Genomic DNA, 13,134 nt, shown 5'->3' on the forward strand with positions numbered 1-13,134 from the left:
ATCCAACCATCTCATCCTCTGTCACCACTTTCCCCTCTTGCCCTCCATCTTTCCCAGCATCAGGGTCTTTTCCAGTGATTTGGCTTTTCACATCAAGTGGCCAAAGGATTGGAGCTTCAGGTTCAGCACAAGTCCTTCCAATGAATATTCAGGGTTTATTTCCTTTAGGATTAACTGGTTTGATCTCCTTGCAGTCCAAGGGACCCTTAACAGTCTTCTCAAGCATTGATTCTTTGGCGTTCAGCCTTCATTATGGTCCAACTCTTACATCCATACATGACTGCTGGAAAAACCATAGCTTTGACTGAACAGATCTTTGTTGGCAAAGTGATGTCCCTGACTTATAATATGTTATCTAGTATTGTCATAGCTTTCCTTCCAAGGAGCAAGTATCTTTAACTTCATGGCTGCAGTCACCATCTGCAGTGATTTTTGGAGCCCATGAAAATAAAGTCTGACACTGTTTCCAATTTTTCCCCATCTATTTACCATGAAATGATAGGACTGGATGCCATAATTTTAGTTTTTTGAATATTGAGTCTCAAGCCAACTTTCTCAGTCTTCTCTTTCACCTTCATCAAGAGGCTCTTTAGTTCTTCTTCACTGTCTGCCATTAGAGTATCATCTGAATATCTGAAGTTGTTGCTATTTCTCCTGGCAGTCTTGATTCCAATTTGTGATTCACCCAGCCAAGCATTTCAGATGATGTACTCTGCATAGAAGTTAAATAAGCAAGATGGCAATATACAGCCTTGACACATACTCTTTTCCCAATTTTGAACCAGTCCAGTTCCATGTCTGGTTTTAACTGTTGCTTCTTCTATATACAGGTTTCTTAGGAGACAGATAAGGTGGTCTGGTGTTCCCAGCAATTAATCTATAGCAAAATAAGCAAGAATATATCAATGGAGAAAGGACAGCCTTTTCAAAAAGTGGTGCTGGGAAATCTGAACAGCTGCATATAAAAGAATCAAACTGAGCTACTTTTGTAGACCATATACTTAAATAAACTCAAAATGGGTTAAAGATTTAAATATAATATGTGAAACCATAATACTTCTAGAAGAAAACTTAGCAATATGCTCTTTGACATTGGTCTTAGAAATACTTTTTAAATATGTCTCCTCAGGCAAAGAAAGCAAAAGCAAAAATAAACAAATGGAACTATATCAAACTAGAAAGCTTCTTCACAGTGAAGGAAACTATCTACAAGACTACAAAACTAAAAGTCAGTCTACTGAATGGGAGAAGATATCTGCAATTGATATATCCAATAAGAGGTTAATATCCAAAATATACAAAGAACCCATACAACTTTACATAAAATAAAAACACCAAGCAACCTAATTTTAAAAAAATAGGCAGAAGAAGTGAATAAATATTTTCCAATGAAGATAAACAGATTGTCAACAGAAACATGAAAAAATAGTCAACATTACTAATCATCAGAGAAATGCAAATCAAAACCCCAATGAGATGTTGTCTCATACCTGTCAGAATGGCTATTATAAAAAATAAATAAGAAAATGTGGAGAAAAGAGAACCTTTGTGTACTGTTAGTATCAATGCAAATTGGCACAGCTACTATGGAAAACAATATGGAGGCTCCTCAAAAAAAATTTAAAGTGACCATATAATCCAGCAATTCCACTTCTGGATATTTCTCCCAGAGGAAAAAAAGCCACCAATTCAGAAAAATATATGCACCCTTATTTACAACATTATTTGTAACATTATTTACAATAGCCAAGATATGGAAGCAACCTAACTGTCCATCAATAACTTTATGGATAAAGGTGTGGTGTATATGTACAATGGAATACTACTCAGCCACAAAAAGAATGAAATCTTGCCATTTGCAACGGTATGCTAAGTGAAATTAAGTCAAACAGAGAAAAACAAAGACCATTTAATTTCACTTATATGTGGAATCTAAAAAACAAAGATAACAAACAAGATACAGATGCATAGATACAGAGAACAAACTAGTGGTTGCCAAAGGGGTAGTGGGGCAGGAATGAAATTGGTGAGAGAGATTACAAGGTACAAACTGTCAATTCTAAAATAAATACAAATGGGGATATAATATATAATATAGGGAATATAGTTAATAATATTGTAATAACTTTGTATAATGACAGATGGTAACTACACTTACTGTGGTGGTCATTTTATAATGTACAGAAATATCAAATCACTAGGTTGTCCACCTGAAACTAATAAAATATCATTAAGACAATTATATAGAGATTAAAAAAGAAAAAAAAAAAGAAAAAAGAGCAGATAGTCTCCACTACTAGCCCTCAAATGTGAGATCTGTGTGTGTGTTCAGTTGTTTAGTCATGTCTGATGCTTTGTGGCCCCATGTATTGTAGCCCACCAAGTTCCTCTGGCCAGGGAATTTTCCGGACATTGACAAGTGGGTTCTTTACCACTAGTGCCACCTTGGAAGCCCTTGAGATACAAATGCTTATCGTTCATATGGGAAAAAAATGGCAGCTAGAGAGTAGAAACAGCAGCTTTCAGAGTTCTACTTAGATTCCTCAACTCCTTCTCTCCTTTGTGAAGGAAGATTTGTTATACACAAGGTCTCATACACTTCCTGGGAAAATTCAGGCTAAGCAGTAAATATATGATTTTATAATTGGAGGACCACATCTCTTTTTCTGTGTTTGGACTAAACTGAAGATTTCTTCAAATTAATAATTACCATGTTTTCACATCCATTCAAATCCAACTATTTTCTGAGAACAAAAAGTAAACACACTGACAGTCAATGTGGGGGGAGAATCAAGTTGCACATCAGAAAGAGCAAATTATTCCCCTACTCACTGCCTGGTGGGCAGGCATTTGCTGTTATAATTGAATCTGAACCCAGCTTCATGCTACTGTCTTCCTCCACCATCTCAAACTATAGTAGAGTCATTTTGTTGCAGAGTCCATTCAGCTCTTCCCTTCTTGCCCACTTCATAAGACAATGTATGAAGTTTTCTGGCTTTGGACACACAGATTTCATTTGAGAAGAAAGTGTTTAGAGGGTTCCCCACTGCTCTAGAGAAAACTTAGGAGTAAGTGTAGAATAGCACCACTTCTGGGATGAAGGTGAGGGGAGTAGAATGCAGATTGAGGTCTGTGACTTGACAAGAAATGGAAGAGTCACTGAGTAGCAACACACACAAGACACACACCATATATAGAGAAGTCTCATTGGTAAGTTCAAGGCTCACATCTTCCAACACTGTATGACAGAAATAAATGGCATTCCCTATGGCATGGAGAGTTATCATTTAGACCAAAGGCCCATCAAGGTCATCTGGAAAGAGAATGGAGAACATTTGCAGTAGAGTACAGGTGGTGTACACTGACTGACTTTCTAGAAAGACTTTTTTAAAAGTCACAAATTATTGATGATGTTAAAAAAAAGCAAATCATCATCCTTTCCTTCATCATCACCTGTTCTTCATTACCAGGCACTTGGGTTACAATTTTCAATTTAAAAATTATTATATATACACAGAAAGTAACAAAATATAGAAAATATACTTTCTATTAAAATTATTTTAAGATTTTCAGTTTATTTTTAAGCTTACATTATAACAATTTAGAATTTCTAAGAAGAAAGCATTCTTTGCATCATAGTCTTTCATTCATTCATGCAAGGCATTCAATCTGAATTTATAAAAATCATTCAGGCAGAAATTTTAAAGGTGGATTAGATTCAAAATATTGAACATGACAAGAATGGAGATTCGATGCTTTGAGTAAGAACCAGAGTACTACCAATGGGTATGGACAAAGATTCTGAGGACATAAAGGCTAAAATAATAGGAAATAATTAGGTTTTTGGAGATGGGTTAAATAAAACATTAGGATTTACTGTCCAGATATGCTCTTAATGCTTTTATGTCTCCTATAAAAGGAACTGCCTAAATCCATAAGGTTCTTTGGATACTTCACTTTCCAGATAAACACCAAAGGGCCATAGCAAAAAGTTTCTGGTGCAAGAGACCTCAAACATTTTTTTATCAAGACACACATGAAAAACAATCAAGCAGAATTTTCCAGGTAATAACATTAATAAAATGAGTTGAGAGGAGTAACAGTCATAGACCAGTAGCTGGTCTCCCCTCTTTCTTCCTTTATCCTACATCATAAAGTTGGTGGGATGTCACAGCCAAATGAGTTTGTCTTTGTGAATCAGACCCAAGGGATGATGGCATGTTGGTTCAGGACCATTTACCATCATGCTCAAAACTTTCTTGCTTCCAAACATGTGTAGGACAAACTAAAGCTGCTGGACATGTTTTCAACCACTTAGGTACTACAATCTAAGGCGGACACATCACACATTCAGATGATGGAAGAAAATGTGAAAACACAACATTTATTTCAAGGAAATGCAGAATGAAAATAAAATTTAGTAAGTTTTTAAAACACTGTGTTAAAATGAAGAAAAAAAAATTCCAGTCACAAAGGACGATACATCATATGACTCTATTCATAATAAATGCAGGCTAGGCAAATCTATAGAGTTAGAAAGTAAATTAGTGATTGCCAAGGCTGAGGTTAAGACAGAGAACTGGCGAGTGGTGGAAGGTGTAGAGTAGGGTGTGAAATCTAAAAGGTATGTGGTTTCTTAGAAAGTAACGAAAAGATTTAAAAATTAAATGTAGTGATAGATGCACAACTCTGAACATACCAAAAATCACTTTAAGTCAGTGTGCTATATGTATTGTATCTCAATCAGATCAGTTCAGTTCAGTTGCTGAGTCATGTCCAACTCTTAGTAATCCCATGTACAGCAGCATGCCAGGCTCCCTGTCCATCACCAACTCCTGGAGCTTAATCAAACTCGTCCATCACGTTAGCGATGCCATCCAACCATCTCATTCTTTGTCGTCCCATTCTCCTCCCACCTTCAATCATTCCCAGCATCAAGGTCTTTCAAATGAGTCAGTTCTTTGCATCAGGTGGCCAAAGTATTGGAGTTGTAGCTTCACCATCTGTCCTTCCAATGAATAATCAGGACTGATTTCCTTTAGGATGGACTGACTAGATTTTCTTGCAGTCCAAGGGAATCTCAAGAGTCTTCTCCAACATCACAGTTTAAAAGCATCAATTCTTTGGCACTCAAGCCAATTCACATCCATACATGACTACTGGAAAAACCATAGCTTTGACTATATGGACCTTTGTTGGCAAAGTAACGCCTCTGCTTTTTAATATGCTGTCTAGGTTGGTCATAGCTTTTCTTCCAAGGAGCAAACATCTTTTAATTTCATGTCTGCATTACCATCTGCAGTGATTTTGGAGCCAAAATAATAATAATAAAGTCTGTTTCCATTGTTTCCCCATCTATTTGCCATGAAGTGATGGGACTGGATGCCATGATCTTAGTTTTCTGTATATTGAGTTTTAAGTCAACTTTTTCACTGTCCTCTTTCACTTTCATCAAGAGGCTCTTTAGTTCTTCACTTTCTGCCATAAGGGTGGTGTCATCTACATATCTGTGGTAATTGATATTTCCCCTGGCAATCTTGATTCCAGCTTGTACTTCATCCAGCCCAGCGTACTGATGTACTCTGCATATAAGTTAAATAAGCAGGATGACGATTTACAGCCTTGATGTACTCCTTTCCCGATTTGGAACCAGTGTGCTTTTCCATGTCCAGTTCTAAATGTTACTTCTTGACCTGTATACAGATTTCTCAGGAGGCAGGTCAGGTGGTCTGGTATTCCCATCTCTTTCAGAATTTTCCACAGTTTGTTGTGATCCACATAGTCAAAGGCTTTGGCATAGTCAATAAAGAAGAAGTAGATGTTTTTCTGGAACTCTCTTGCATTTTTGATAATCCAGCAGATGTTGGCAATTTGATCTCTGGTTCCTCTGTCTTTTCTAAATCCAGTTTGAACATCTGGAAGTTCACAGTTCATGTACTGTTGAAGCCTGGCTTGGAGAATTTTGAGCATTACTTTACTAGCATGTGACATGAGTGCAATTTTGTGGTAGTTTGATCATTCTTTAGCACTGCCTCTCTTTTGGATTGGAATGAAAACTGATCTTTTCCAGTCCTGTGGCCACTGCTGAGTTTTCTAAATTTACTGGCATATTGAGTGCAGCACTTTCACAGCATCATCTTTTAGGATTTGAAACAGAGCAACTGAAATTCCATCACCTCCACTGGCTTTGTTCATAGTGATGCTTCCTAAGGCCCACTTGACTCTGAATTCGAGGATGTCTGGCTCTAGATAAGTGATTACCCCGTTATAGTTATCTGGGTCATGAAGATCTTTTTTGTATAGGTCTTCTGTGTATTTTTGCCACCTCTTTTTAATATCTTCTGGTTCTCTTAGGTCCATATCATTTCTTTCCTTTACTGTGTTCATCTTTGAATGAAATGTTCTCTCGGTGTCTAACTTTCTTGAAGAGATCTCTAGTCTTTTCCATTCTATTGTTTTCCTCTACTTCTTTGCATTGATCACTCAGAAAGGTGTTCTTATCTCTCCTTGCTCATCTTTGGAACTCTGCATTCAAATGGGTGTAGCTTTCCTTTTCTTTTTTGCCTTTAGCTTCTCTTCTTTTCTCAGCTATTTGTAAGGCCTCCTCAGGCAACCATTTTGCCTTTTTGCTTTTCTTTTTCTTGAGAATGGTCTTGATCATTGCCTCCTGTACAATGTCATGAACCTCCGTCCATATTTCTTCAGGCACTCTATCAGATCTAAACTCTTGAATCTATTTGTCACTTTTGCTGTATAATCATAAAGGATTTGATTTAGGTCGTACCTGAATGGTCTTTGGAACACTGCATTTGGATGCTTATATCTTTCCTTTTCTCCTTTGCTTTTCTCTTCTCTTCTTTTCACAGCTATTTGTAAGGCCTCCCCAGACAGCATTTTGCTTTTTGCATTTCTTTTCCATGGGGATGGTCTTGATCCTTGTCTCCTGTACAAGGTCACGAACCTCTGCCCATACTTCGTCAGGCACTCTATCTTTCAGATCTAGTCCCTTAAATCTATTTCTCACCTCCACTGTGGAGGGGAGCTCCAAAATCACTGCAGGTGGTGACTTCAGCTTATTCCTTGGAAGGAAAGTTATGACCAACCTAGATGGCATATTAAAAAGCAGAGACATTACTTTGTCAACAAAGGTCCATCTAGTCAAGGCTATGGTTTTTCCAGTGGTCGTGTATGGATGTGAGAGTTGGACTCTGAAGAAAGCTGAGTGCCAAAGAATTGATGCTTTTGAACTGTGGTATTGGAGAAGACCCTTGAGAGTCCCTTGGACTGCAAGGAGATCCAACCAGTCCATTCTGGAGATCAGCCCTGGGTGTTCTTTGGAAGGAATGATGCTAAAGCTGAAACTCCAGTACTTTGGACACCTCATGCGAAGAGTTGACTCATTAGAAAAGACTCTGATGCTGGGAGGGATTGGGGGCAGGAGGAGAAGGGGACGACCGAGGATGAGATGGCTGGATGGCATCACCGACTCGATGGACATGAGTTTGGTTGAGCTCTGGGAGTTGGTGATGGACAGGGAGGCCTGGCGTGCTGTGGTCCATGGGGTCACAAAGAGTCGTACATGTCTGAGTGACTGAGCTGAACTGAATGGTCTAGTGGTTTTCCCTACCTTCTTCAGTTTAAAATGGACTTATTTGTCAATAAGGGGTTTATGTTCTAAGTCACATTAAGATCCCAGTCTTGTTTTTGTTGACTGTATAGAGCTTCTCCATCTTTGGCTGCAAAAAATATAGTCAATCTGATTTCAATACTGATCCTCTGTTGATGTCCACGTGTAGAGTCTTCTCTTGTGTTGTATTGTATCTTGATTAAAGTGTTTTAAATGTTCGGTTAATTTGGCTTCATTTATATTCTTTCTAGAGTAAGACATTCTTAATATTATAGGAAATTGCTCAAGCATATTGTTTCATATAATATTCTTTTACATTCTCCTTCCCTTGGCAGAGAGCTTATATAAATGTCAAAGTCAGCAGTGGGCATATCATTTAACAAATATTAGTCCCTGCAAACAAGATGCCTTTCATGCAGAAATGTAACCGATGTCTACAAATAAATATTCAAATAAAAAATGTGAATACAATATTGTACTGAATCATCATGACACAGGTGAATTATAGGCATTTGGAAAACTCTGCCTCTTCATACTGATTTTTACTCGGTAATATGCCTCTTGCCTCACTTGTAGTTCTTTGTTATTTAGATGTCAAGTTCTTTGAGGGTAGAAACAGTGCCTTATCCATTCCTGAGTACAGGGTTCAGGATATCAGCATTCAGTTCAGTTCAGTCGCTCAGTCGTGTCCGACTTTTTGCGACCCATGAATTGCAGCACGCCAGGCCTCCCTGTCCATCACCATCTCCTGGAGTTCGCTCAGACTCACGTCCATTGAGTCCATGATGCCATCCAGCCATCTCATCCTCGGTCATCCCCTTCTCCTCCTGCCCCCAATCTCTCCCAGGATCAGAGTCTTTTCCAATGAGTCAACTCTTTGCATCAGGTGGCCAAAGTACTGGGGCTTCAGCTTTAGCATCATTCCTTCCAAAGAAATCCCAGGGCTGATCTCCTTTAGAATGGACTGGTTGGATCTCCTTGCAGTCCAAAGGACTCTCAAGAGTCTTCTCCAACACCACACTTCAAAAGCATCAATTCTTCGGTGCTCAGCCTTCTTCACAGTCCAACTCTCACATCCATACATGACCACAGGAAAAACCATAGCCTTGACTAGATGGACCTTAGTCAGCAAAGTAATGTCTCTGCTTTTGAATATACTATCTAGGTTGGTCATAACTTTTCTTCCAAGCAGTAAGCGTCTTTTAATTTCATGGCTGCAATCAACATCTGCAGTGATTTTGGAGCCCCCAAAAATAAAGTCTGACACTGTTTCTACTGTTTCCCCATCTATTTCCCATCAAGTGATGGGACCGGATGCCATGATCTTCGTTTTCTGAATGTTGAGCTTTAAGCCAACTTTTTCGCTCTCCTCTTTCACTTTCATCAAGAGGCTTTTTAGCTCCTATTCACTTTCTGCCATAAGGGTGGTGTCATCTGCATATCTGAGGTTATTGATATTTCTCCTGGCAATCTTGATTCCAGCTTGTGTTTCTTCCAGTCCAGCGTTTCTCATGATGTACTCTGCATATAAGTTGTATAACCAGGGTGACAATCAGCATACACATAATGAATTCTTAATGTACATTATTAACTGAATGATCCAATGAAAATCTATCATTACAAAAAATATACAGACTTTGGCTGAAAATAGTGAAAGAATCTTCCATACTTAACTGTATTTCTCAACTAACTGTATATGTCAAAACAGAGAATATATACTTCTTCAATAAGGCCCTTTAACACTTAAACAATTTTTGCTAGATATTACTATTGTGGGAATCTGGTTGACTTCTGGAATATTATTTTTCCTCTCTGTAGAAGCAGACTTAAATCAGAGCTGCTATATTTAGAGTATGATTTTGTTTTCTTCCTCAAAAGGCAAACTCAAGCAATGCATCTCAAATATTAATGTGCATATGAATCACCTAAGGATCTTTTTATAAAGCAAGTTCTGATTTAGTGGGTCTGGGTGAGGCCTGGAAAGCTGTGTCTCTAAGGAGCTCCAAGGCAATGCTGATACAGCTGGCCAGAGACCACCTTTTAAATAGCCAGGCTGTGACTCACAGGGTCAGCAGAGGATCTCTGATGGTGCTTCCGTTACACAGTAGTCCTTTTTTATAATATCAAACTAGTAGGAACATATACATTCTTGCCCACAGTCTTCCTCTGGCCCACTAACCACTACAAATGTTGGATTTTTAGCTTCTTCTCTAAATATAAAGGAAATAAGAGACTGGCCCAAAAGCCCCCAGGCCTCTCTATCTAACCAGGTTAGACAGAGGAGGCAAAATAGTGGTCATCATTTATAGCCCAAGTGTTGGTCAAGATCTTAATAAAACACCAGGTGACCTTACAGACATTTGTTTCTGAAATTTAAATCTAAGTCCTTAGAAATACCCTTAAAAGACGCTTACTCCTTGGAGGAAAAGTTATGACCAACCTAGATAGTATATTCAAAAGCAGAGACATTTCTTTGCAGACTAAGATCCATCTAGTCAAGGCTATGGTTTTTCCTGTGGTCATGTATGGATGTGAGAGTTGGACTGTGAAGAAGGCTGAGCACCGAAGAATTGATGCTTTTGAAGTGTGGTGTTGGAGAAGACTCTTGAGAGTCCTTTGGACTGCAAGGAGATCCAACCAGTCCATTCTGAAGGAGATCAGCCCTGGGATTTCTTTGGAAGGAATGATGCTAAAGCTGAAGCTCCAGTACTTTGGCCACCTGATGCAAAGAGTTGACTCATTGGAAAAGACTCTGATGCTGGGAGGGATTGGGGGCAGGAGGAGAAGGGGACGACCGAAGATGAGATGGCTGGATGGCATCACCGACTCAATGGACGTGAGTCTGAGTGAACTCCACGAGTTGGTGATGGACAGGGAGGCCTGGCGTGCTGCGATTCATGGGGTCACAAAGAGTCGGACACGACTGAGTGACTGAACTGAACTGAACTTGATATATTATATTCTCAAAAAGAAATTTTTTTTAAATTTTACTTTATTTTACTTTACAATACTGTATTGGTTTTGCCATACATCAACATGAATCCACCACGGGTGTACACGTGTTCCCAAACCTGAACCCCCCTCCCACCTCCCTCCCCATACCATCTCTCTGGGTCATCCCAGTGCACCAGCCCCAAGCATCCTGTATCCTGAATCAAACCTAGACTGGCGATTCATTTCTTATATGATATTATACATGTTTCAATGTCATTCTCCCAAATCATCCCACCCTTTCCCTCTCCCAGAGACCAAAGACTGTTCTATACATCTGTGTCTCTTTTGCTGTCTTGCATACAGGGTTATCATTACCATCTTTCTAAATTCCATATGTATGTGTTAGTATACTGTATTGGTGTTTTTCTTTCTGGCTTACTTCACTCTGTATAATCTGATTATACAGAAAATATTTTTAATTTCAGAAAGAAGAGTAAAGGATAACTCAGTTTCTTCCTAGAAACACTGAGTAACTTTTAGAAGGATTAAAATGTATTCAAATTCCTCTAGCTCGGTTGAGAATCTGATTCTTCACACTCTGGTTACTTTACCCAGCATGTTGACTTACCCATGGTTTCACTGTGATAAAAATAAATTCCAGTGCGGTTGGATTCATGGTTAAAAAAAAAAATGCTTCTTTTGTATTACATCCTGTTTTCCTCTTGCTTAGGGCTGTGCTCTTTGATTATGAAAGGGTCTGAAATATTCTATCTCTAATGTGTTTTCTATTTCCCTTTCTTGGTAGAATGTCACTCAGAGAACTTCTCTATCATCATTCCTGGTCAGCAGATCCAAAATATCAAAACTATCTTCTAACTCAAATGCTCAAATTATCAAATATGTAGTGAGTTCTCACTATTCTTACTGATCATTATTTAAGCATCTCTTCTTTTCACAGCTATTTGTAAGGCCTCCCCAGACAACGATTTTGCTTTTTTGCATTTCTTTTCCATGGGGATGGTCTTGATCCCTGTCTCCTGTACAATGTCACGAACCTCAGTCCATAGTTCATCAGGCACTCTATCTATCATCATAGTTCATCAGGCACTCTATCTATCAGATCTAGGACCTTAAATCTATTTCTCACTTCCACTGTATAATCATAACGGATTTGATTTAGGTCATACCTGAATGGTCTAGAGGTTTTCCCTACTTTCTTCAATTTCAGTCTGAATTTGGTAATAAGGAGTTCATGATCTGAGCCACAGTCAGCTCCTGGTCTTGTTTTTGTGGACTGTATACAGCTTCTCCATCTTTGGGTGCAAAGAATATAATCAATCTGATTTCGGTGTTGACCATCTGGTGATGTCCATGTGTAGAGTCTTCTCTTGTGTTGTTGGAAGACGGTGTTTGCTATGACCAGTGCATTCTCTTGGCAAAACTCTATTAGTCTTTGCCCTGCTTCATTCCACATTCCAAGGCCAAATTTGCCTGTTACTCCAGGTGTTTCTTGACTTCCTACTTTTGCATTCCAGTCCCCTATAATGAAAAGGACATCTTTTTTGGGTGTTAGTTCTAAAAGGTCTTATAGGTCTTCATAAAACCATTCAACTTCAGTTTCTTCAGCATTACTGGTTGGGGCATAGACTTGGATAACTGTGATATTGAATGGTTTGCCCTGGAGGCGAACAGAGATCATTCTGTCATTTTTGAGACTGCATCCAAGTACTGTATTTTGGACTCTTTTGTTGACCATGATGGCTACTCCATTTCTTCTGAGGGATTCCTGCCCACAGTAGTAGATATCATGGTCATCTGAGTTAAATTCACCCATTCCAGTCCATTTCAGTTCCCTGATTCCTAGAATGTCGATGTTCACCCTTGCCATCTCTTGTTTGACCACTTCCAATTTGCCTTGATTCATGGACCTGGCATTCCAGGATCCTAGGCAATATTGCTCTTTACAGCATCGGATCTTGCTTCTATCACCAGTCACATGCACAACTGGGTATTGTTTTTGCTTTGGCTCCATCCCTTCATTCTTTCTGGAGTTATTTCTCCACTGATCTCCAATAGCATATTGGGCACCTAATGACCTGGGGAGTTCCTCTTTTGGTATTCTATCATTTTGTCTTTTCATACTGTTCATGGGGTTCTCAAGGCAAGAATACTGAAGTGGCTTGCCATTCCCTTCTCCAGTGGACCACATTCTGTCAGACCTCTTCACCATGAGCTGCCCATCTTGGGTTGCCCCACAGGCATGGCTTGGTTTCATTGAATTAGACAAGGCTGTGGTCCTAGTGTGATTAGATTGACTAGTTTTCTGTGAGTATGGTTTCAATGTGTCTGCCCTCTGATGCCCTCTTGCAACACCTCCCATCTTACTTGGGTTTCTCTTACCTTGGACGTGGGTTATCTCTTCACAGCTTCTCCAGCAAAGCATAGCCACTGCTCCTTACCTTGGACGAGGGGTATCTCCTTACCACCGTGGTTCCTGACCTTCAAAGTGGGATAGCTCCTCTAGGCCCTCCTGTGCCTGCGCAGCCACCCCTCCTCGGGTTGCTCCTCCTGGC

This window comes from Oryx dammah, unplaced genomic scaffold, assembly GCF_014754425.2.
Source record: "Oryx dammah isolate SB20612 unplaced genomic scaffold, SCBI_Odam_1.1 HiC_scaffold_10, whole genome shotgun sequence".
Classification (NCBI taxonomy): domain Eukaryota; kingdom Metazoa; phylum Chordata; class Mammalia; order Artiodactyla; family Bovidae; genus Oryx; species Oryx dammah.